General features: G+C 48.6%; 1 long non-coding RNA gene across 1 annotated transcript; it reads left to right on the plus strand.

Annotated features, from left to right (window-relative positions):
* The first annotated feature begins 1,114 nt into the window (after positions 1-1,114).
* LOC144767132 (uncharacterized) lies at positions 1,115-20,712 on the plus strand. Its single transcript, XR_013598067.1, has 3 exons — positions 1,115-1,255; positions 19,998-20,078; positions 20,583-20,712. It is a non-coding gene; the product is annotated as an uncharacterized LOC144767132 (long non-coding RNA).
* Positions 20,713-21,636: the final 924 nt, after the last annotated feature.

A 21,636-nucleotide genomic window follows, 5' to 3' on the forward strand; every position in this document is an offset into this window, starting at 1 on the left:
CAACCTGACACCAAGAACTCATTCAGCCCCTACATTAAGAGCCCTACAATGGATACCGATCCACAAGAGAGCGCTGTGCAAACTGCTTTGCCTGATTTACCAAGCCTTGTCAGGCTCCGGCCCAAAGTACCTTCAGAATAGACTCATTCCTCATGTCCCAAACAGGAAGATGCGATCAAGCAATCAATTGCTACTATGTCCACGTCACTTTCGCACCACTAAACATGGAGGCAGAGCCTTTTCCCAGCTTGGCCCACTTCACTGGAACAAACTTGCTATGTTCGTGTCCAAGTCTACCAGAATTCAAAAAACACCTTAGAAACCTGGCTCTTCTAATGCCGCCTTTATCCAGTGCCCGTCTTTCAAGCACCGAGATGTCCCTCCAGGGACAAGTCATGCGCTACATCAAGATTCAAATAACATAGCATAACATAGCAGCTGCCCAGCAACCCCACACATTCAGAAAATGCCCTGATCCATGGCCCTCGATAGTGAAAGGTGTACTCCAAACCCCAACAATTGGCAAAAATAACCCCATAGCTGCTGTTAAAGAAAGAGAGATAGAGTGACTGGACCCATCTCCTCTTTCCTAATACTGTTGTAATCTTGTGTTACTGACACCTTTTTGTAGGACATTACTACCTGTTACCGAAATACATGCTGATTTGACACTCCCTTTTCCACATAGTATTGTATTGGAGTATTTATATAGCGCTTACTACCCCTATGTGGGGTGCTAAAGCACTTGCCTTCATGAGTAGCATGGTACACAGTGTAGAGTCTGTGCTTCGAAGAATGTTGTTTCTTTGGCTCCTATATGGGAAGTTGTAAAAAGGTGTCCGGGCGGGAGGAAGAGGTGCCACCCTCAAATGACTGGTGGGCCGTTGACTCTGCTTCTTCCCCATCTCTTCAATCACCACAGAACGACTGATGTTCAGACCCACATCCCCTCTTCGCGTCGCCAGAAGAGGACATGGGAGACGGCTCCTTTAACTGGGCATATGTGGAGGATGAAGTCCCGCCCCCGTCTGATGTAGGAACCGCAGGATTGGCCAAAAGAGCGGAAGAACAGTGCTCAGCGTGTGACGACACCCAGGAGGGAGACGGAGTTGGTTTTTTGGAGCAAGACGAAGGAGGCTGTTCTCGTAACGAGGGAAGAAGACGCGCACTCGCTGAGGGAGCAGAGAAGCCAGGAGGCCACCGTCCCCAGGAAGCGCCGTGCCACACTCCCGAGGGAGGAGTGTGGCTGAAGCAGGTACGGAGCCGGTTCACAGGCTGGGTAGGGAGGCGGGGAGGCTTCCCACCTTAGAACGCTAACATCTGGCTACCCGCTTTTGTATATAGTATAAATACTCCTACCTTACCCGGTTTTTCCATTCCCCTCACCCTTTCCTCACAACTACATCCTCACACGCCCTTGTATAGAACTCTTGACAAAGCACGTGTGCAGCGGTGACCCTAAACACTCCCGGCTCCCCTTGGGCATTTGGACCAACAAGCAGTGTCCTGAAAGCCACTTCTCTGTGTTCCTTTCCCGTATGGCTGGTGGTGCGAGCAATCCAGGTCCACGAAGAGGGGAGTGAAAGCAGGAAGAACAAGGCCACTGAACCTGTACCCTGTAAGAGGGAAACCGCAAACACGGATCCAGGAGACTTTGCAAGAGAGAGACTCACATCACGCTATAAGAGAACTTTCATAAAAATAAAACCCTACTTGTCCAGAACAAGTGTCCGGTCCCTTCATTCAACCCCGCCACAGAAGTGTTTCCATGTTGTGCATATTGATCACTGAGGTGCAGTTATCGGATGGGATTCAAGGCGTAGCAGTGTGGTGGTTGATAAAATGTGAGAGACAGATGCGCATTAGCTGATTACTGCACGGTGTTGACAAATCTGAGATGTTTGTATATTTGTGGTCCTGAGCTGATATGGTTGAAGGGAGAGCGAAGTGGAGAAATCTGCTGGGATGGGCATCGTTACTGTCATCCCATATATGAGTGTCATTGTGAGATGTAAGAAAGCAGCCACGGTGTTCAGATACTTGGGACATGCAGACACATAGAAGGTTAAAGTCCTCTGATTGACCAGCAGTGTGTGACAGATCTCTTCAGTTATTCCATGGCTGTTCAATTTTCAATGGCTGGTTTATTGCCTGCACAGTACTATTGAATAGCAACACTTGTAGCAGATAACGGCTTACATGAATGTAAGATGTGTACATTACAGTTGGCTGATAACCTCTGAGTGTTATGTTGTTAGTATTAGTGTGGGCCAGAAATGTGAATATGAAATTACATGACCATGAAATACACTGGAGAACATTGGTCAGCCCTCCTGAACTTACATGCCTATAAAAAGTAGTTGCTGGTTGGGTTGTTTCCAACCTGTGGATTGTAAGCTGAAGATTGAGTCTGAGGGTGCAATTGTCTTTGTGGTTTCTGTTGCTGGGATGTGGGATAGTGTAGCTGTCTTGGAAATATCCATATTTCCAACTGTCTTCTGAAGTGTATATGCTCCTGAATGTTTCAAATGCTGGCTGGTAGTGAGTTTCAGAGCTTGGCAGCTTGTACTGAGAAAGCAGTGCCTCCTACCGATTTCTTATACTAAGATGTTATGCTGACAATTGGTGCAAGCCTGGAGTGCAGTGTCTAGTTTTGTTTCTATTGCTTAGTTTTAACTTGGAGGTATAGTGGTACTTTTTCTTAGGAGGCTCTGTGGACAATGCAAAGTGTCTTGAACATTGCTCTTATAGCCATATATAGCCAGTGGAGTGATTGCAAGAATGGAGTGAAGGTGGAGAATAAGTCTTGCCGCAGCATGTTGGATTCATTGTATTTTGCGTATGATGAATGTGAGCATGTTAAGGTATGGGCTGTAGACATAGTCAAGCTTGGGGATTATGAGTGTGAGGATGGCTTGCAGTTTATGTTGACATTCAAGGCATGGGAAGAAGCAACCTAGTGTTTTCATTGTGTAGAAGTCGCTCTGCGTGACATTGTTAAGATGTGGTACCAAGTAAAGGTCTGAATCCATGGTTGCCTTTCGGTTTTGACTTTGATATTGTTGGAGAGGGCTCATGTTCCTTAGGCCATATGGTGGTAAGCTGGCATTTCTGCCATTGTACGCAGATCATAATTGTCTTTGCGGTATTAAGCTGAAAATGGTTATTCATCATCTATGTGTTCCTGGCCCGTCAGCAGTCACGACATTTTGAATTGTTCTTCCAGAACATCCATTTCCAAAATGATTTGGGTGTTATAAGCATAGTTGTAACCAATGAAGTAGAATAATTTTATCAGATTCGGTAAGTTGTTTAGGTAGATGTTGAATAATAGAGGGGATAGACCCTTGCGGGATGACACAAGTTGTGTGTGAGGAGCTGATGTGAAAGGTGGTACCAACAGTAGTTCCCAGTCATAGCTGTTAGACCAAGAAATCATCAATGGACCTTAACGAAACTCCCTTCTCACCTTTCACATACGATGTGTCAAACAAGATTTTGCTGTGTGAAAAGATTGCACAACTGGGCATATCATTGAGTCATATTCTCCTTAAGTTAGCAACTTTCATGACTTTTCCTATTCCTGATCCATACATCGTTGCCACTACCTAAACCTACCAGCCATTTAGAAGCAATGTCCAATCAGGAAATCTCCAAACTCTAATATGGCATAATGCTTTGTTTAGTCTATTGGGCTATGGAAGAGCCATCACAAGTCAGACAATACTTACATTTGACTTGCATTGTTACAGCCTACACATTTTCTAGGGGCAATGACCTATTGATAAATATTGTCTGGTGAGGTAATGTATCAGTTCTAGATATATTTATTTTGTTTGCAGGAGCTAGATGGTTTGCTAGGTTAATGCACTTGCTGCTGAGGGCTGTAAATAGTCTAACAAGCAGTAGTGTGAATCTGAAATGATCCAAAATACCCTGCCATGTCACAATGGACAGCTATAACTGACTACCTATCTTTCAAAAATGGATTAATATCTAGATAAACCTGTGTGGGTCAACGCAGTGAGGATTTGTCTCCTTGAACCAAATATTGTGGATACCATAATCAGGGCATCTGAGGCTGAAAGCCTTTGTATTAGCTCTCTAGACACCTCCACACAACATTCACTAGCATCTTCTAATTTTTACATATTGCCATCCCAGATCTGTGTAGTATGAATCTGCTTTTGGAAATGTATTGACTCCTTTGATATTCTGCTTTTTCTTAATTTAATTTATGTTAATAGAAAATAAACTGATGTTATGAGGCCCCATATATTTAATGTATTCAATGCATAATACTTAGTGAACCTTTGGAGTATCCTTTTAATTGGTAGAAGTGTGAGATCGCCGGGTGGTAGCATTTGTATGGATCCTCACAGATTCCAGAATTTTCATTCACAGAGAGATGAGGAAAATCTGTGATGTAGCCTAAGTTTGGTGTTTGCAGGACATTCTGAGTAAGAAAAGGTATTGGGATCCATGCATGCCACACCACCCCTGACTACCGTTAGTGCCTTTTTTCTCGAAATGTCTGGCCCTGGCATGCCCCCCTAGGTGACGTCTGAGCCCTAGCCTAAATAAAGCCGCTACCCACATTGCCAGAATTAGTAAATTTGCAAAATCTTGATGTTTGAGACCGTTGCTTTCGTGGGCAATAGGCTTGCCACACAAGTGGGATACTATTGTTATTGGGAGAAGAGTAGGAATGCTGTGTGGTAGGACATTTGTAGATTCCCGCAGACTCTATCAGCACAGTCTATTTTCAATTTTGTTTTGCTGTGATATCAGTATCACTACATGAGGCGCAATCCAACAAAACAAAAAATAAATCCATTTAGGACTCGAGGGAAGCACTTCCAACTTTTATTTTGAAAAGAAAATGTTTATGGTTATTTTACCAGAAACATTTGCTTTTCCACTACTGTGGACGACCGGTTGAAATCCACGCACTGTGAAGGTAGTGTGGTGGGAGTCAACAAGTTGTCCTCTAGCCTAAAATAGTTTAAACCCACAACATACTTGCAACTTGATATCTTGCCCAACAAGACTGGAAAACAAGTGGCAGGGATATGATGGGCACACTGCACTGACCTCTTTGTTCTAAGGTCGTAGGGTACTTCTTTCGCTCCAGAAGGCCCCCAGGATGGTAGGCTTCCAGGACTAGCACCAGGGAAAAGTACAGTGGTGAAAAGGAAGGTGACAGCTGCTGCTCATGGCCATTCACAGCCAAGAGAAAGGTTATTTTGACATACATGGTCTATGGAGAAGAGGGCTAGGAACAGACTACAAATATTGAGAATTACAGCGAAGAGAGAGAGAAGTGGTTCTAGGACATTAGAGGAGAAGGAGAGAAAGAAAGGATAGTAAAAAGAAAAAGTGAGAGAGGGCAGGAAAGGCTGGAATGGAAAGAGACAGATTGAGAGGCCAACAGAAAGGGGTAAAATGGAAAAGGGTGAGGAGGCAGCGGGGACAGAGATTAAGAGATGAGAAGAGAAGAGAGGAAGTGAAATAGAGCCTTAAGGAGCAAACTGAGAGCTAGATACATATGGAGAAAAGATGTTTGGAAATTTTAATTGAAATTTATAGCTTATCGTGTTTTTGCCAATATGGCTGGCCCAAAGTGATTTAAATGGACACATTTGCACTTCTTTTCTAAAAAGGATCTTAGAGTAAAATCCAAATATCACTTTGCATAGTGATCTTTGAAGTCCTATTAAGGTCTATCCATTGTTACTTGAGCCACTGTTAGAAATTGGATTTCTGGCTAGCTGAGACTTGCGCCAAAGCGAGGCAGAAACTACCACTCTAGTCAGGATAAGGGAGTTACACTTCTAAAATAAACCCTGCTCATCCCTTGGTAGCTTGGCATGAGCAGCCAGGCTTATCTTAGAGGCAATGTGTAAAGCCTTTGCACATAACCAACAGTAAAACAGTGTATGCACTACAAAAGGACACCACAACAGTTCAGAAAAATATCACATTTTTATATACTTAAGACAAGACCAAATATGATAAAAATCCACAATACTATACTTCAAAATCTTCACTTATCAAAATAAGCTTTAAAAATAGGTCCTTGAGGTCAATAGCTCAGTCCGAGGCATTCACGGCATCGTGAACAAAAAATCCAACAGTTCTGGCTGGTCGTGGGGTCGCAGGCCAGCTACGGTGTCCAAAAACTTGCAAACAGTACCTGTGAGACATGCAGGGCGTTGATACCCATGAAGTCACTTGAGTTGCAGGCCGAGCTCCACTCTGATGGAATCAGGAGCGCTGGCAGGTGTCGGGTGCTGGGGTGCGAAGTGCAGCGGTGCGGTGTGAGGTGCCCCCAGGTCGCGGTGCGAGCAGCGGCTCAGTGACAGCGTCAGATGGTGTCGTCGGTGAGACCAGAGTCGCCAAGCGAGATGAAGGCGGTGCTCGCCATGGTGCTAGCAGGTCACGGTACCAGCAGTGGTGTCATTGTTGCTGAAGCACTCTTGTCGGCTGACGAACTGGAGTCGATGACACCGGCATCAGTAGGCCACGGCTGCGGTGCGGGATGAGGGCGATACGTCGTGTAACTTACGAGCGGTGCCCTCGAACCACAGTGCAAGCAGCGGAGTTGATTTTGGTGTGGAGCGGCGGCTTCAGAAAGGCCAAGGCAATCTTGCGAAGCAAGGCGGTGCAGAGTGTGGTGCCCACAGGTCACGGCATCAACACGCATCGTCGGTGAGAGGAAGGTCACGGTGCGGCATTGCGGCGGTGCCCTCTGCGGTGCCAAAGCTTCTGCGTGTAGCGAGGCGGTGTGGAGTGCGGTGCCCACAGGTGCGGTCCGAGCAGCGGCTCGGTGGTGGCGTCAATAGGTGTCGTCGGTGAGACCAAGGTCGCGTTGTGGCAGTGCTCTCTGCGGTGCCAAAGCTTTGTCGTGAAGTGAGGCGGTTCGGAGTACCGTGCCCACAGGTCGCAGTGCGACCAGTGGCTCATTGGTAGCATCAACAGGCGGCGGCAGTGAGACCAAGGTTTCGGTGCGGCATTGCATCGGTGCTCTCTATGGTGCCAAAGCTTCGGCGTGAAGCAAGGAGGTGAAGAGTGCGGTGCCCACAGGTTGCGGTGCAAGCAGCGGCTCAGTTGTGGCATCAACAGGCGTCATCGGTGAGACCAAGGTTGCGGTGCGGCGGTGCCCTCTGCGGTGCCTTCAGGACTCTGCAGCGGCGTTGTAGATGTTGTTGAGTTGCTTTACCTCTGTTTGTGGTACAAAAGGGGGTGGTGATGGACGGAGCATCCGAACCAATCAAACACTCACACCCAGTCAAAAGATCTGGGTTGAATCCATCACCGTTCTTTAGCCCACTCTGCCACCCCAGTTCAGACATGGCTATATGCAAATCAGTCTGACCCTGTGCCTCATGGGAACAGTCCAGCCCGAACTGCCAAGCCATGCCTTCCCTAGACCGGAAACAAGCTTCCGAGGACCGGTTTCTGGCTTTACAGCCGTCTTCAGGCCAGCTTGCTTGAATCCAGTGGCAAAGTGAGCAAGGGACTCACGTCTGAGCATACCCTGCCACACTTATGGCGGCCAAAAGCGGTACAAAAGGGGGTGATGATGGACGGAGCATCCGAACCAATCAAACACTCACACCCAGTCAAAAGATCTGGGTTGAATCCATCACCGTTCTTTAGCCCACTCTGCCACCCCAGTTCAGACATGGCTATATGCAAATCAGTCTGACCCTGTGCCTCATGGGAACAGTCCAGCCCGAACTGCCAAGCCATGCCTTCCCTGGACTGGAAACAAGCTTCCGAAGACCGGTTTCTGGCATTACAGCCGTCTTCAGCCCGGCTTGCTTGAATCTAGTGGCAAAGTGAGCAAGGGACTCACGTCTGAGCATACCCTGCCACACTTATGGCGGCCAAAAGCGGTACAAAAGGGGGTGGTGATGGACAGAGCATCCGAACCAATCAAACACTCACACCCAGTCAAAAGATCTGGGTTGAATCCATCACCGTTCTTTAGCCCGCTCTGCAACCCCAGTTCAGACATGGCTGTATGCAAATCAGTCTGACCCTGTGCCTCATGGGAACAGTCCAGCCCGAACTGCCAAGCCATGCCTTCCCTGTGTCAGATCTCGCCCCCTCGGAATGGCAAGGAATCAACACCCTCCCTGTGTGAGGAGCAAAACCGAACATTTACCAAGTCCCGCGAATGTCGGAGTCGGAACTACAATTCCCGGCATGCCGAGAATCGCGTCATGCAAGAGACGCAGGGTCAGACGTACACCCGGAAATAAAGACCGCATCTGAAACCAGCGGCGGCGCCGATAATTCAGCTAAGTCCGGAGGGGTTGTGGCGGTAAGCGGTGGTAGCGGTAAGCACTCGGATTGTTGTTTGCGGGTGCCCTCGAGACTCTCTGTGACCTTCTGGGGCTACAGTTTCAAACACGCAAGTAGCGTGTGTGCTGGACGTCCAGTGACTTTTCTTGAGCTTCAGATTCGAGCACGCAAGTAGCGTGTGTGCTGGATTCCAAGTGACTCTCTCGGCTGAGAGAGGTCATAATTGTTCAGAGAGGACTTCCTGTGTACATAATTACAGGCGCAGATGTACAGCGTCGCCCAGATACTTTATTCATGTTCGAATTCACTGGACTGGCGCCACGAGAGTAGAGACACTAAAGCTTCCAGTATGCAGATAACGTTAAGGATTATTTAACCCTGTTTGCTGTATTTTGTTTTCTCCACAATATTGTTTATTTCTCTTCCACGCAGGAGAAACGAGAGAGGGGTATAAAGTTCGAGGGGTCCTGTGCTGTTGTATGAGCATCACTGAAATGGTATGTGTGGAGCGTGATGAGTGAATATCGTAGTCTCTGTTAGCATCAGGGTTTCATGTAAGTTCTTTTTTCTCTTATACAGCTAAACAGAATCCCTGGTATCACCTCAAGTCTCTTCTCCTCGTGCTAGTCCATGTTATTTTCCTTTACAGGTATGAGGGAAAGAGAGTAATACTTGCTTGGTGTTTGAGTAGGAGGAGTGTTAGAAAGCAGTGGGTACGGGGGGATTTATTCTAATAGCTTGTTCATTTGTCATTCCAGATCTCCCTCCCCGCTGTTCCCTTCCTTTCCCTCCCCGGTGAAACTGCCTTAATGGTCTGTGTTTTAACCCGGACATTGGGGTAGTTCTTCGGGGGAAGGTGTGGGTCTTTCAGCACAGTTCCGAAGAGATAGAGGCGGAGCCTGACAGAATTATCGGCCCAAGAATATGCTCTCTTCTTGGCTGTGCTGGAATACACCATGACCACGCTAGACGATGTACTGGCAGCTCTGGTGCAGGTTCAAGGCGAACTTGCAGCCTCCAATAGAGAAGTGGCGGCTGCCAGAGCAGAGAATGCCCAATTGAAAGCCAGAATGGACAGAACCCAAACGCCCCAGGCCCTGGGAAGGGGAGTCAGGTTCCTTCTACCTCAGTGATAGTGGAGATGCCCGCTCAGATACCTCTAGCCCCACCTGAACGTTTTTACGGAGACAACAGTAAAATACAAGTGTTCATAACACAAGTATTGTTGCACTTTATGTGCAAACCAAAGATGTTTGCCACCAATCAAGCAAGAGTGGCCTTTCTCATCTCGCATTTAGGGGGTGAGGCAGCCCAATGGGCTGTCCCTGTTGTGAGGAGAGACGACCCCTTACTCTATGCTTCGGATGACTTTCGTGCTGCTTTTGAGAAAACCTTTGACAGGCGAGCTGAGACCTTTACAACTGATAGAGACCTGCTGAAATTAAGACAAGGCAGCTCAGATTTGGTTACATATCTGAATAACGTCCGTCGTTTGGTGGCTGAAACAGACTGGCCTGAAGACAAACAATCTGCCCTCTTCTACCAAGGCTTGAATGATGACCTAAAGGATGTGTTGGCTCAAATTGATCCACAACCTCGTACTTGCTCCGCACTAATTGAACTCGCTTTACGCCTTGATCACAGGATGAAAGAGCGAAAAGGGGATCATCGGACGAAGGAAAAGCCTGTTTTACCCTATGAAAACTCAGGGCACGGGGAAAAGATTTCCTCGGGGCCGGAAGCAATGGATATCGGAGCAGTTCGAGCCTCGTTGACGCTCAGTGAAAAGAACTACCACCGGAAACAAGGTCTCTGTTTATATTGTGGGAAGAAGGGACATTTCCTGAGGGAATGTCCGGTAAAACCCAAGCCTGGCAGGGGCAAGATTGGACAAGTAGCAGCAGGAACCACTGAAACGGAACAGGAAAACTACAAAGCTTGAAGGCGAGTGGAGGGGAACCATCAAGCAGAATTACCATCCCTTCCATCACACCAGAAAAAGAAACCGAGAAGAACCACCAGTTCTTACACATGTCTCTAGTAATCGCATCTAAGGAAAGGAACATCAGAGCTATGGTCGACTCGGGCGCTACCGGTTGTTTCATGGATTTCACGGAAGCCGAGCGCCTAGGGGTACTCTTAATTGCCAAAGAACAACCAGAAACGGTATATGCAGTTGACGGTAAAGAGTTGAATGCGGGACCCATACTGTATCACACCCCGGAATATGTTCTTTCCTATGGCGGAACACACCATGAGGAGATATCATTCAATATTATAGAGGCACCTCAGTATGGGGTCATCCTGGGACCACCGTGGTTGAAGACACATGAACCCCATATTCACTGGACCTCCGGCAAGGTGCTTTTCCAGTCCGTATACTGCCAAGACCATTGCTGTTACGAAAGAATAAACCCTTCAGGGGCATTGGCTTCGGGACTACATATAGCCACGGCCGCTGAAAAAGAAGTCTCCCTTCCTCCTTGTTATTCTGCGTACGAAGAAGTGTTCAGCGATGTTAAAGCCAAGACGCTTCCTCCTCACCGTTCGTATGACTGCCGGATCGACCTCCTTCCAGGATCGGTGGTGCCCAATGGCAGAATATACGCACTCACGATACCAGAGAACGAAATCCTATGAGCCTATCTAGATAAGTACTTGGCCCTTGGATATATCAGGCCTTTTAGGTCCCCAGCGGCATCGCCACTGTTTTTCATTCCTAAAGCCAATGGCGAGAAAAGATGCTGTATTGACTATAGAGCCTTGAACACCATCACGGTAAAGAACCAATACCCACTGCCATTGATTCCGGTCCTGTTGGAGCAAGTAAGATCAGCCACCGCGTACACCAAGCTAGACCTGAGGGGGGCTTATCACCTTGTCAGAATACGGCAAGGTGACGAGTGGAAAACAGCATTTAAGACGCGGTATGGGCTTTATGAGTATCTCGTGATGCCCTTCGGATTGTGCAATGCCCCGGCGGCATTTCAATTCTTCATTAATGAAGTCTTACGAGAATTCCTGGACCATCATGTTGTTGTGTACATCGACGACATCCTGATTTACTCGGATTCCATGAAAGACCACGAAGAACACGTAAGCCAGGTGTTGCAAGCCCTGTTGTCCCATCATCTATACTGTAAAATCACTAAATGTGAGTTCCATGTCACCACCGTGGAATTTCTGGGAGTGATGCTTACCCCATCGGGACAAGTGATGGCGGAAAGAAAGGTCAAGGCGGTGAAAGAATGGCCACGTCCTTGTAACGTCAAGGATATACAGAGCCTATTGGGGTTCGCTAACTTTTATAGTAGATTCATCCATGATTTTTCTGGATTGGTGACCCCGCTAACCCGCCTTACACGGAAGAACGCCCCCTTTGTTTGGGATCAGAAGGCGCAGCAGTCGTTCGAGCAGTTAAAGACCTCCTTCTCTACGGCACCGATATTGATCCATGCCAATCCTGAATTGCCGTTTGTGGTGGAGGCGGATGCCTCGGAAGTTGCGATTGGTGCAGTACTGTCCCAAAGAAACAAGACCACCGGAGTGTTGCACCCCATCGCTTTCATGTCTCGGAAATTAAGAGCGGCTGAATGTAATTACACAATAGCCGAAAAGGAGCTGATGGCCATCCGGGATGCCTTCTTGGAATGGAGACATTGGTTGCTGGGTGCAAAATTATTGGTCACCGTTTATACCGACCATCGGAACCTACAGTTCATGCGGGACGCAAGACATCTCACCCCGCGACAATTACGATGGATGTTGTTCTTTGAGGAGTATCGGTTTTTTGTCACTTTCAGACCTGGCTCAAACAACAAGAAAGCGGATGCCTTGACCCGACAAGAACATCCAACACTGCATACCCTGAAACCAGATAGAGCGATCATCGAACCTTCTCGAGTGGTTGGTGTCACACAAACCAGGGATTTCCTCTCCGGAGTGAGAAACGGTGTACAGACCTGTGTGTGGAGAACATGGATTAGGCATCATCCTGAATGGACGATGAAACATGGAGTACCCATGAGAGGAAATCAAGTACTCGTGCCAACAAACATCCTGAGAAGGCTTGTGTATTCCTGGTGCCATGACACCCCTTGTGCAGGACACATGGGATACGTGAAAACGTTGGAGAATGTGTTGAGACAGTTCAATTAATCAATCAATCATAACATTTGTATAGCGCACTACTCACCCGGAAGGGTCTCAAGGCGCTTGGGGGAAGGGGTCTGCTATTGCTCGAACAGCCAGGTCTTGAGTTGTTTCCTGAAGGTGAGATGGTCCTGGGTCAGCCGAAGGTGGATGGGGAGGGAGTTCCATGTCTTGGCCGCCAGGTAGGAGAAGGATTTGCCTCCGGCGTTGGCTCTTCGGATGCGTGGTACGGTGGCGAGGGCGAGGCTAGTAGAACGTAGCTGACGGGTGGGCGTGTAGAAGGACAGGCGGTCGTTGAGGTACTTGGGGCCCAGGTCGTGGAGAGACTTGTGTGCGTGGGTGAGGAGCCTGAACGTGATCCTCTTGCTGACGGGGAGCCAGTGCAGGTCCCTCAGGTGGCCGGAGATGTGGCTGCGTCGGAGGATGTCCAGGATGAGTCGGGCGGAGGCGTTCTGGATGCGTTGGAGTCTTTTCTGTAGCTTGGCTGTGGTTCCGGCGTAGAGGGTGTTTCCGTAGTCCAGTCGGCTGGTGACGAGAGCCTGGGTGACCGTCTTTCTGGTTTCGGTCGGGATCCAGCGGAAGATCTTGCGGAGCATGCGTAGGGTGTTGAAGCATGATGAGGAGACGGCGTTGACTTGTCTGGTCATCGAGAGGGAGGAGTCCAGGATGAAGCCCAGGTTGCGTGCGTGGTCTGTTGGCTTGGGAGTGGTGCCCAGGGCGGGGGGCCACCAGGAGTCGTCCCAGGCAGAGGGCGATGGTCCCAGGATGAGGACTTCCGTCTTGTCTGAGTTCAGTTTCAGGCGGCTATTCTTCATCCATTCGGCGACGTCTTTCATCCCTTCGTGTAGGCTAGTTCTGGCGGTGTCGGGGTCTCGGGTGAGGGAGAGGATCAGATGTGTGTCGTCGGGGTAGGAGATGATGTGGAGGTTGTGCTGGTGTGCGATGGCTGCAAGAGGTCTCATGTAGACGTTGAAGAGGGTGGGGCTGAGTGATGATCCTTGCGGGACGCCGCAGATGACTTTGGTGGCCTTGGATCGAAACGGGGGGAGTGGGACTCTCTTTGTTCTTCCGGCGAGGAACGAGATGATCCACTCCAGTGCCTTCTCTTGGATACCGATGTTGCTTAGGCGTTGAACTAGGGTGCGGTGGCAGACAGTGTTGAACGCTGCAGAGAGGTCCAGGAGGATGAGTGCCGCTGTTTCCCCGTTGACGAGCAGGGCTCGGATGTCGTCGGTGGCTGCGATCAGGGCGATCTCGGTGCTGTGGTTGGCTCTGAAACCGGATTGCGAGGGGTCGAGGGATCCGTTTGTCTCCAGGAAGGCGGCAAGCTGTCTGTTGACGGTCTTCTCGATGACTTTGGCAGGAAAAGGGAGGAGCGAGATGGGGTGGAAGTTCTTGAGGTCGGTGGGGTTCGCTGTTGGTTTCTTCAGTAGGGCGCTGAGCTCGGCATGTTTCCAGCTCTCCGGGAAGGTGGCGGTGTCGAAGGAGGTGTTGATGATGTTCCGGAGTTGGGGTGCGATGGTGGAGTCGGCTTTGTTGAAGACGTGGTGGGGGCAGGGGTCAGTTGGAGATCCGGAGTGGATGGTGCTCATCGTGGTCCAGGTGCGGAGGGTGGCGGTGGGGGGTGTTGGTTCGACGGTAGGGTGCGTGGATGTTGCGCCGAAGCTGTTGGGATGTCGGCGATCTTGCGGTGAAAGAACGAGGCGAGAGAGTCACAGAGATCTTGTGAAGGAGTGATGTCGTTGTTGCCGGTGCTGGGGTTGGAGAACTCCTTGACTATGTTGAAGAGCTCCTTGTTGTCGTGGGCGTTGTTGTCCAGTCGTTCCTTCAGTGATTTCTTCTTGGTGGTGCGGATAAGCTGGTGGTGCTTGCGGGTGGCGTGTCTGAGGGCGGTCATGTTGTCAGTGGTCTGGTCGCGGAGCCAGGCTTTCTCGAGGGTGCGGCAGTTCTTCTTGGAGTCCTTGAGTTCGTCGGTGAACCAGGAGGCCTTCTTGCTTCTGGGTCTGGTGGGAGGGTTCTTCAGTGGCGCGAGGTCGTCGGCGCAGGCGGTCAGCCACTGCGTGAAGTTGCGGGCAGCTTCGTTGGGGTCCGTTGTGCTGGCGGGTGGGTTCTGGCTGAGGGAGGTGGTGAGCTGCTCGGCGGTGATCTTGCTCCAGCTCCTGTGAGGAACCTGTTGCGGGTGGTGGTGGGTCGTGGTTCTTCTGAAGCTGAAGTGGACACAGCTGTGGTCGGTCCAGTGAAGTCCGGTGGAGTGGCTGAAGGTGATGTACTTGCTGGAGGAGAAGACGGGATCCAGTGTGTGGCCGGCGTAGTGGGTGGGGGTGTTGACCAGTTGCTTGAGTCCGAGGTTGGCGAGGTTTTCCAGTAGGGCAGCGGTGTTGCGGTCCTTGTTGTTCTCCAGATGGAAGTTGAGGTCCCCTAGGAGGATGTAGTCAGCGGAGGGGAGGGCGTGCGGGCTGATGAAGTCCGTGATGTTGTCGCTGAATTGTGTGCGTGGTCCCGGGGGTCTGTAGATGAGGGTGCCTCTGAGCGTCGTCTTTGGGTCGGCGTGTATCTGGAAGTGGAGGTGCTCTGCGGCGGGGAAGGTGTCGTTGGAGTCGGTCGTGATGCGGATGGTGTTCTTGTGTACGATGGCGATGCCTCCTCCCGTCTGGTTGATACGGTCCTTCCGGGTGATCTTGTATCCGTCTGGGATGGCGATGGCAATGTCTGGTGCAGAGGAGGCATTCATCCAGGTTTCCGTGAGGAAGGCGACGTCTGGTGAAGTTGCGTCGAGCAGGTTCCAGAGTACGATGGCGTGTCTGTGGATGGAGCGGGTGTTGAGCAGGATGCACTTGAGGTGGGTCTTGCTGGTGTTTGGCTTGGCGGGTGCGGTGCAGGGTCGGAGGCAGGTGAACTTGCAGGCCTTGCAGGTGAAGGGTCCGTGGGTGCGTCTCGGGGTGGCTCGGTAGCAGGTGGGCTTCCGGCCGGAGTTGAGTGCGTTGAGGGTGGCGGCGTCGTAAGTCCGTCGTGTAGGCTGGCATCCTCGGGGGCCAGGGGTCCTGGCACTGGGCGCGGTCCAGGCGCGGACGGGCGTAGACGGGCTTGCCTTTGGCGCGCCTGCTGAGCGTCCGTGCGGACTCTGCCATTAGTGGAGAGTAGGGGGGGCAGAGCATGGGAGGAGCAGCTGGGAGGCGGGAGCGAAGTGGCGAATGGGAAGGGAAGGGGAGAGGTCCTAAGCGAGAGGGGGGTGGGGCCGCAGGGGAGCAGCGGCAGGGAGCGGGGTGCGACGGTAGAAGGCGGGAAAAACGGCGGGAAAAATGGCAGTTCAGGACTCACCCAGCAGAGTCACCACACGGGGGGGGGGAAACAACACAGGGGAGAAAGTGGCACTAGTGGAACTAGTACAGCAGCACAACAGGTGCAGAGAAACAGAGCAGAGAAAGGCACAGGGGATAGTAGCACAAGCACAACTGGCACAGAGGAACAACCAGCGGAAGGCACAGGGGTCACGCCTTCAGGAGCGGCGGCGAGCGGTGGGAGCAGGGAGACCGGGTGACTCAAGGAGGGGCCACGCGGCGGGTGGAGCGACCGTCTCTGACGATGTCAGGTCAGGTCACCGCTCACCGTCGCGTGGAGGCGCCTTAAGTGTCCAGTGGGAGGGAGGAGCAGCTGGGAGGCGGGAGCGGGGTGGCGAATGGGAAGGGAAGGGGAGAGGTCCTAAGCGAGAGGGGGCAGGGCCGCAGGGGAGCAGTGGCAGGGAGCGGGGAGCGGGGTGCGATGGTAGAAGGCGGGAAAAGCGGCGGGAAAAACAGCAGTTCAGGACTCACAGTTCTGGTGGCCTTCTGTGCGGCCGGATGTACCGAAGTGGGTGAGGGAGTATACGACATGTCCCGAGATGAAATCCAATCGACAGCAACCACAGGGACTTCTGCAACCAATGCCCACGCCAGAACACCCTTGGGAGAGGTTTTCAGTGGACTTCATAGTCGGCCTCCCCAAAGATCAGGGGAACACCGCCATCATCGTTGTTGTGGATTACCTAACAAAAATGGGTCACTTCGTGGCATGTAAGCAGGTCCCTACGGCTGGTCAGTTGGCTCACCTCCTTTTGGCTCACGTTGTAAGGCTACACGGTCTCCCTAGAGCTATAGTGTCCGACAGGGGGGCGCAGTTCACTGCCCGCTTCTGGAAAACCTGGTGTGCGGAGTTACAAATAGCGTCCTCTTTGTCCACCAGTTTCCATCCGCAAACCGATGGGCAGACTGAGAGGCTAAACCAGACTCTGAAGCAGTATTTGCGCTGTTATGTTCAGAACAACTCAGATGCTTGGGTGGATTGGTTGTGGGTGGCAGAGATCGCCTATAACAGCACCCAACATTCGTCCACACAGCATACTCCTTTCTTTTGTTCGTATGGGCATCATCCCAGATTTACCCCTCTGTTGCTGCCTAGTACGTGCAGTAAGCTGCCAGACGTCAGGGAGAGGTTGTTGCGTGTTCGCAAGGTGCTCCTTGCCACGTGCAAGAATCTTGTACATGCCAAGGCTAGTTACAAGAGGCAGGTTGACAAACATCGTAGGCAGAGTCCGGTGTACAAGTGTGGTGATATGGTATGGTTGTCCACGAAGCACATTAGATTCAGAAGGCACAGCGTATTCAATCCAAGGTTTATAGGGCCCTACAAGGTTGTGAAACACATTAACCCAGTGGCTGTGCAATTGCGCCTACCTGCACATTTCAGGATACACCCGGTGTTCCATGTATCCCTTTTGAAGCCGTCCCGTTGTCCGCAACGTCGGTTGCCCGTGCCCATCTGGGTTCAACATGACAGAGAGTATGAGGAGCAGAGGATCCTGGATTCCAGGAGGGTGAGGGGGCGTTTGCTCTTCTTGATATCCTGGAAGGGCTACGTCCCGGAGGAGAATTCGTGGGAGCCTGCTGAAGCTGTGCACGCCCCCCGGTTGGTGGCTAATTTCCACAAAGCCTGTCCGGACAAACCCGTATAGGGTCGGTGGCCCTTGTGAAGGGGGATGTACTGTCAGATCTCGTCCCCTCGGAATGGCAAGGAATCAACACCCTCCCCGTGTGAGGAGCAACACCGAACATTTACCAAGTCCCGCGAAGGTCGGAGTCAGAACTACAATTCCCGGCATGCCGAGAATCGCGTCATGCAAGAGACGAGGGGTCAGACGTACACCCGGAAATAAAGACCGCATCTGAAACCAGTGGCGGCACCGATAATTCAGCTAAGTCTGGAGGGGTTGTGGCGGTAAGCGGTGGTAGCGGTAAGCACTCGGATTGTTGTTTGCGGGTGCCCTCGAGACTCTCTGTGACCTTCGGGGGCTACAGTTTCAAACACGCAAGTAGCGTGTGTGCTGGACGTACAGTGACTTGACAGATCTGAACACAGAATTAAAAGACTAAATAGAGATGATACCCTTATGAATAGGGACAGGAATGTGAACAGGCGTCAATTGGCTAGGTTCGTGACCCAATATACCACACGGAGTGGTGCTATTTTCAACATCCTGCGCAAACATTGGCATCTCCTGCAAGAAATCTCAGATTTAAAGGAGCATATTGAAAATAGGCCCTCAGTAACCTACAGGAGGGGTACTTCTTTAAGAAATACTCTCTGTCCGAGTTATGTAACCACGCCAAAACTCACCCCCATTTGGTTTCCGGTTAGGCCGAAGGGTTTCTTTACATGTGGGACATGCAATGTTTGTCCGATGGGGAAAAATAAGATTTCTAGTTTCAGTTACAATTCAAATACTAAGTACAATGTGGATTTCTTTATGAATTGTAATACCACGTATGTTGTCTATGTGCTTGGCTGCAGATGTGACATCATATATGTTGGTAGCACCATACGTGCACTGAAACCTAGAATACAGGAACACAAACGTGCAATAAGAACCACAGATATCAGATACCCCATAACGAATCACTATGCAACCGAACATCCATATGATTTGGATTTTTGGTTCCATGCCATTGACCATGTTCCCGTGCCCAAAAGGGGTGGTAATAGAGAACTTCTATTGAGGCAGAAAGAAGCAAGATGGATTTGTCGCCTCAAGGCCATCCATGCAGGTCATAATACCGATCACGAAATGCACCATTTCCTATAACATCTGGTAATACTAATTGCACCCTCCCATAGGGCTCGAGGGAGATTATGTATAGTATTCCGGTAGCTACAAAGGATTTCACTTCTCTGAAATAGGGATATGGGGACACCTGGCGTAGATTTGATATTTGTTTAGTTTTCCTTTTAAGGAATTAATGCAAACATGGGATGTTGAAGAGGACCTGTTCACTTTCTTGAACGGAAGGTCCTATAATGTACTTTGTTCATTCTATGCTGTTCCTCTCCTTTTGTTATTGTTTTTGTTTTTGTTTTTGTTTTCCTCTTTCCGTTTTTTAAAATGTCTTTATTTTTGCTTAGTTGCTTATAATTTTACACAAATGGTAATTACATGCCCAAACGATTGATCAAGATAGGTCTAACAACTTGTGTTGGGATTGGAACATGTAGTACATATTTGTTTTGTTTGTATATGCAACTCACTACCATCCACAGATGTAAATATCGTTATTGGACATGAGAGGCTCCACACAAGCATGCAGTCTTGTTTCTAGGTTTTAGAGGTTGAAAATGGATTACTGACATGTGTTTGCCTATACAATGAAGATGCACTGTGGAACACGTGGGATTGCCATAAATAATTAGCAAAAAAGTTGTCTTTTATATATTAACTATATCCGCATATGAGGATTAAAGCATGTTTTATCTCATAGGAGCGAGTACGGGTAATTTGGATATTATTCATGTTTAAATATAGGGACTTGAGTAGACTTGATTTTCCATCGTTCATTCCCAAAGATTAGGTTTTACAAACCCAAGACGCTAACTATTAGTATGCTTGAAAAACGTATTCCTGTCCGCTACAAGATGGTGCCCATGCAGGCACATATTATCACGTGATCTGTTTGAAAGCGGAAGCTTGCTCTCGAGGTGGGCGGTAACTTAATCAGCCTGCCGGGATATTTAAATGGTATACATTCGGTAGCTCGGTTCATTCCTTTATTTCCCGAATATGGAGATTGCGGTAAGTCGACAAACCGGGAGCGGGTTTTGTTTTAGTATATAAACTTGCCTTGGGTATCTAATGCGATTTCCAACGTGATACGAGTGGTGGATTACATACTGGGTACTAGACTTTAAATCAGGCCACGCAAGTGAAGTAAATTCATATACTCTTAAGGTGGGACGGTAAAGATCGAGAGTGATGCCTTTCACTTTATTTAATATGTAAATGGTCCCGCCTCTATCAATGCTAACCTGACGATATGCCACGTATGTAGTCGTAATATCGACACTGGGCATTATATTAATTTAATATCTTTTTCTTTGTTTTTAATGTTGGTAGCAATGTCTCATTTTGGGATTCTGGAACCATGCACATTGGAGTAACTCTGTTTTTACCAGCATATTGGTATATCGAAATTGAATAGATATCCCCCCTTTGCTTTTGTCTAACTTAGAGCGAGTGACCGCCATAAGAACTTTCCCCCAAGCTATCATACGACGGGAGACACATCTTTTGTCGGCCCAAAATATATAAGGTGAGAGTATAAAGACATACATATATATATATTCTCCATTCAATGGTTTCTAACCGGTGATATTTATCTACATGCCATATATTGTGTAGACGTATATCTGTCAACGTTATTAGTAAGTATGGCATGAATAAGATTAGACCTTGAAATTGGTTACCTTATGTTCGTTCTTATTATAGCAGCTCTAAACAAGTTTATAATTGATAAATGACCCCCCTGATTCGGACACACCTTGCTAGTGCCTGTCGGAGAACTGAACGCCTTACCCTATATTTGCTTTTTACCTTTAAATACGTTTATAACTGATTCATGACCCCCCTTACTCGTATACATCTATCTAGTGTTTGTTGGAGAACTGAACACCTGGCTTCCAATGTTGATAGGAATATTGTCCACTATTTTGGGACCTACCTATAATTGGGGATTGCAAGCGTCTTTGCTATAACCAGCCTGAGGAGCTTAATCTTCTTCAGCTCTCTATAATATGACCTTATCGTTTATTTACAGACTCGCTTGCAGTATACATCAACTATCGCCAAGGAAATATACTTGCCTCTTATTCAGTGGCCGATTAGTTAATACTCCAACTTTCATATATTGGTCTAACTTACAGGGAACTTTCCCCCTTATACTATAGGTAAGATGAGCCTCTCTTTTGTCTTCTGTTGTCCTCTGATGTTACAATTGTACGGATAGGATATGGTTTGATTAATCTTAAGTCGTTATGTAAAATGGAGTTATAAGACACTTCATTTAGGTTCGAATCACTGTGCGATATGGAACTATAGATATTGTAACCCCAAAGGGTTACTATGTTGTATTCTGTTGGGACTTTCAATTCCTTGAAATGTTACTGTGGGTGTATTACTGAATATGTCTAGTTAAATATAACATTCATGTCGTCCCTTTGGTTGTTGTAAAGGATGTATTTTTTACAATGCAATGTTGATAACACGTAATTTCCATTATGTGATTTTATTTATATATATATTTTTTCTATTATATAGATACTCTCACTATGTGATTTTACGAAGATGCTGTGTGTATATATATTGAAATATTTAGGATGGTTTAACTTAATTTTTTACTAAATGTTTTTAATTGTATAAGTATGCAATGGTGGTTTGAGCTGGGCATTTTTCACTTGTTTTCATTTCCCATATTTTTTCTTTAGTATATTCCTCACATTAGGTGTTTTTATATTTATATTTTTGTTACGTAATTCTGATTATTTGTTTTGGATTGTTTTCAGCCCTGAGGAAGTTCCTAGAGAACGAAACGCGTTGGCTGAGGAGTTTGTTTTTTAATTGGAAATTCAATAAAAGAATCACTTATAACGAATTGGATGCTGTGGACTCTCTTCTCTGGTGCACCGTTCACTTGTATATGACTTTTGGATCTGCCTCGCAGTGGAGTGTTGATACGGCACACTCTGGACGTTTTGTGTACAGAACATTGACACATATATCATACTTCATAGGCACTTGTGCATAACCTTTGTCAGCCGTTCTTCCTTTTTCTGTATCAAACACGCAAGTAGCGTGTGTGCTGGACGTCCAGT

This window comes from Lissotriton helveticus, chromosome 7 (genome assembly GCF_964261635.1).
Source record: "Lissotriton helveticus chromosome 7, aLisHel1.1, whole genome shotgun sequence".
Classification (NCBI taxonomy): Eukaryota; Metazoa; Chordata; class Amphibia; order Caudata; family Salamandridae; genus Lissotriton; species Lissotriton helveticus.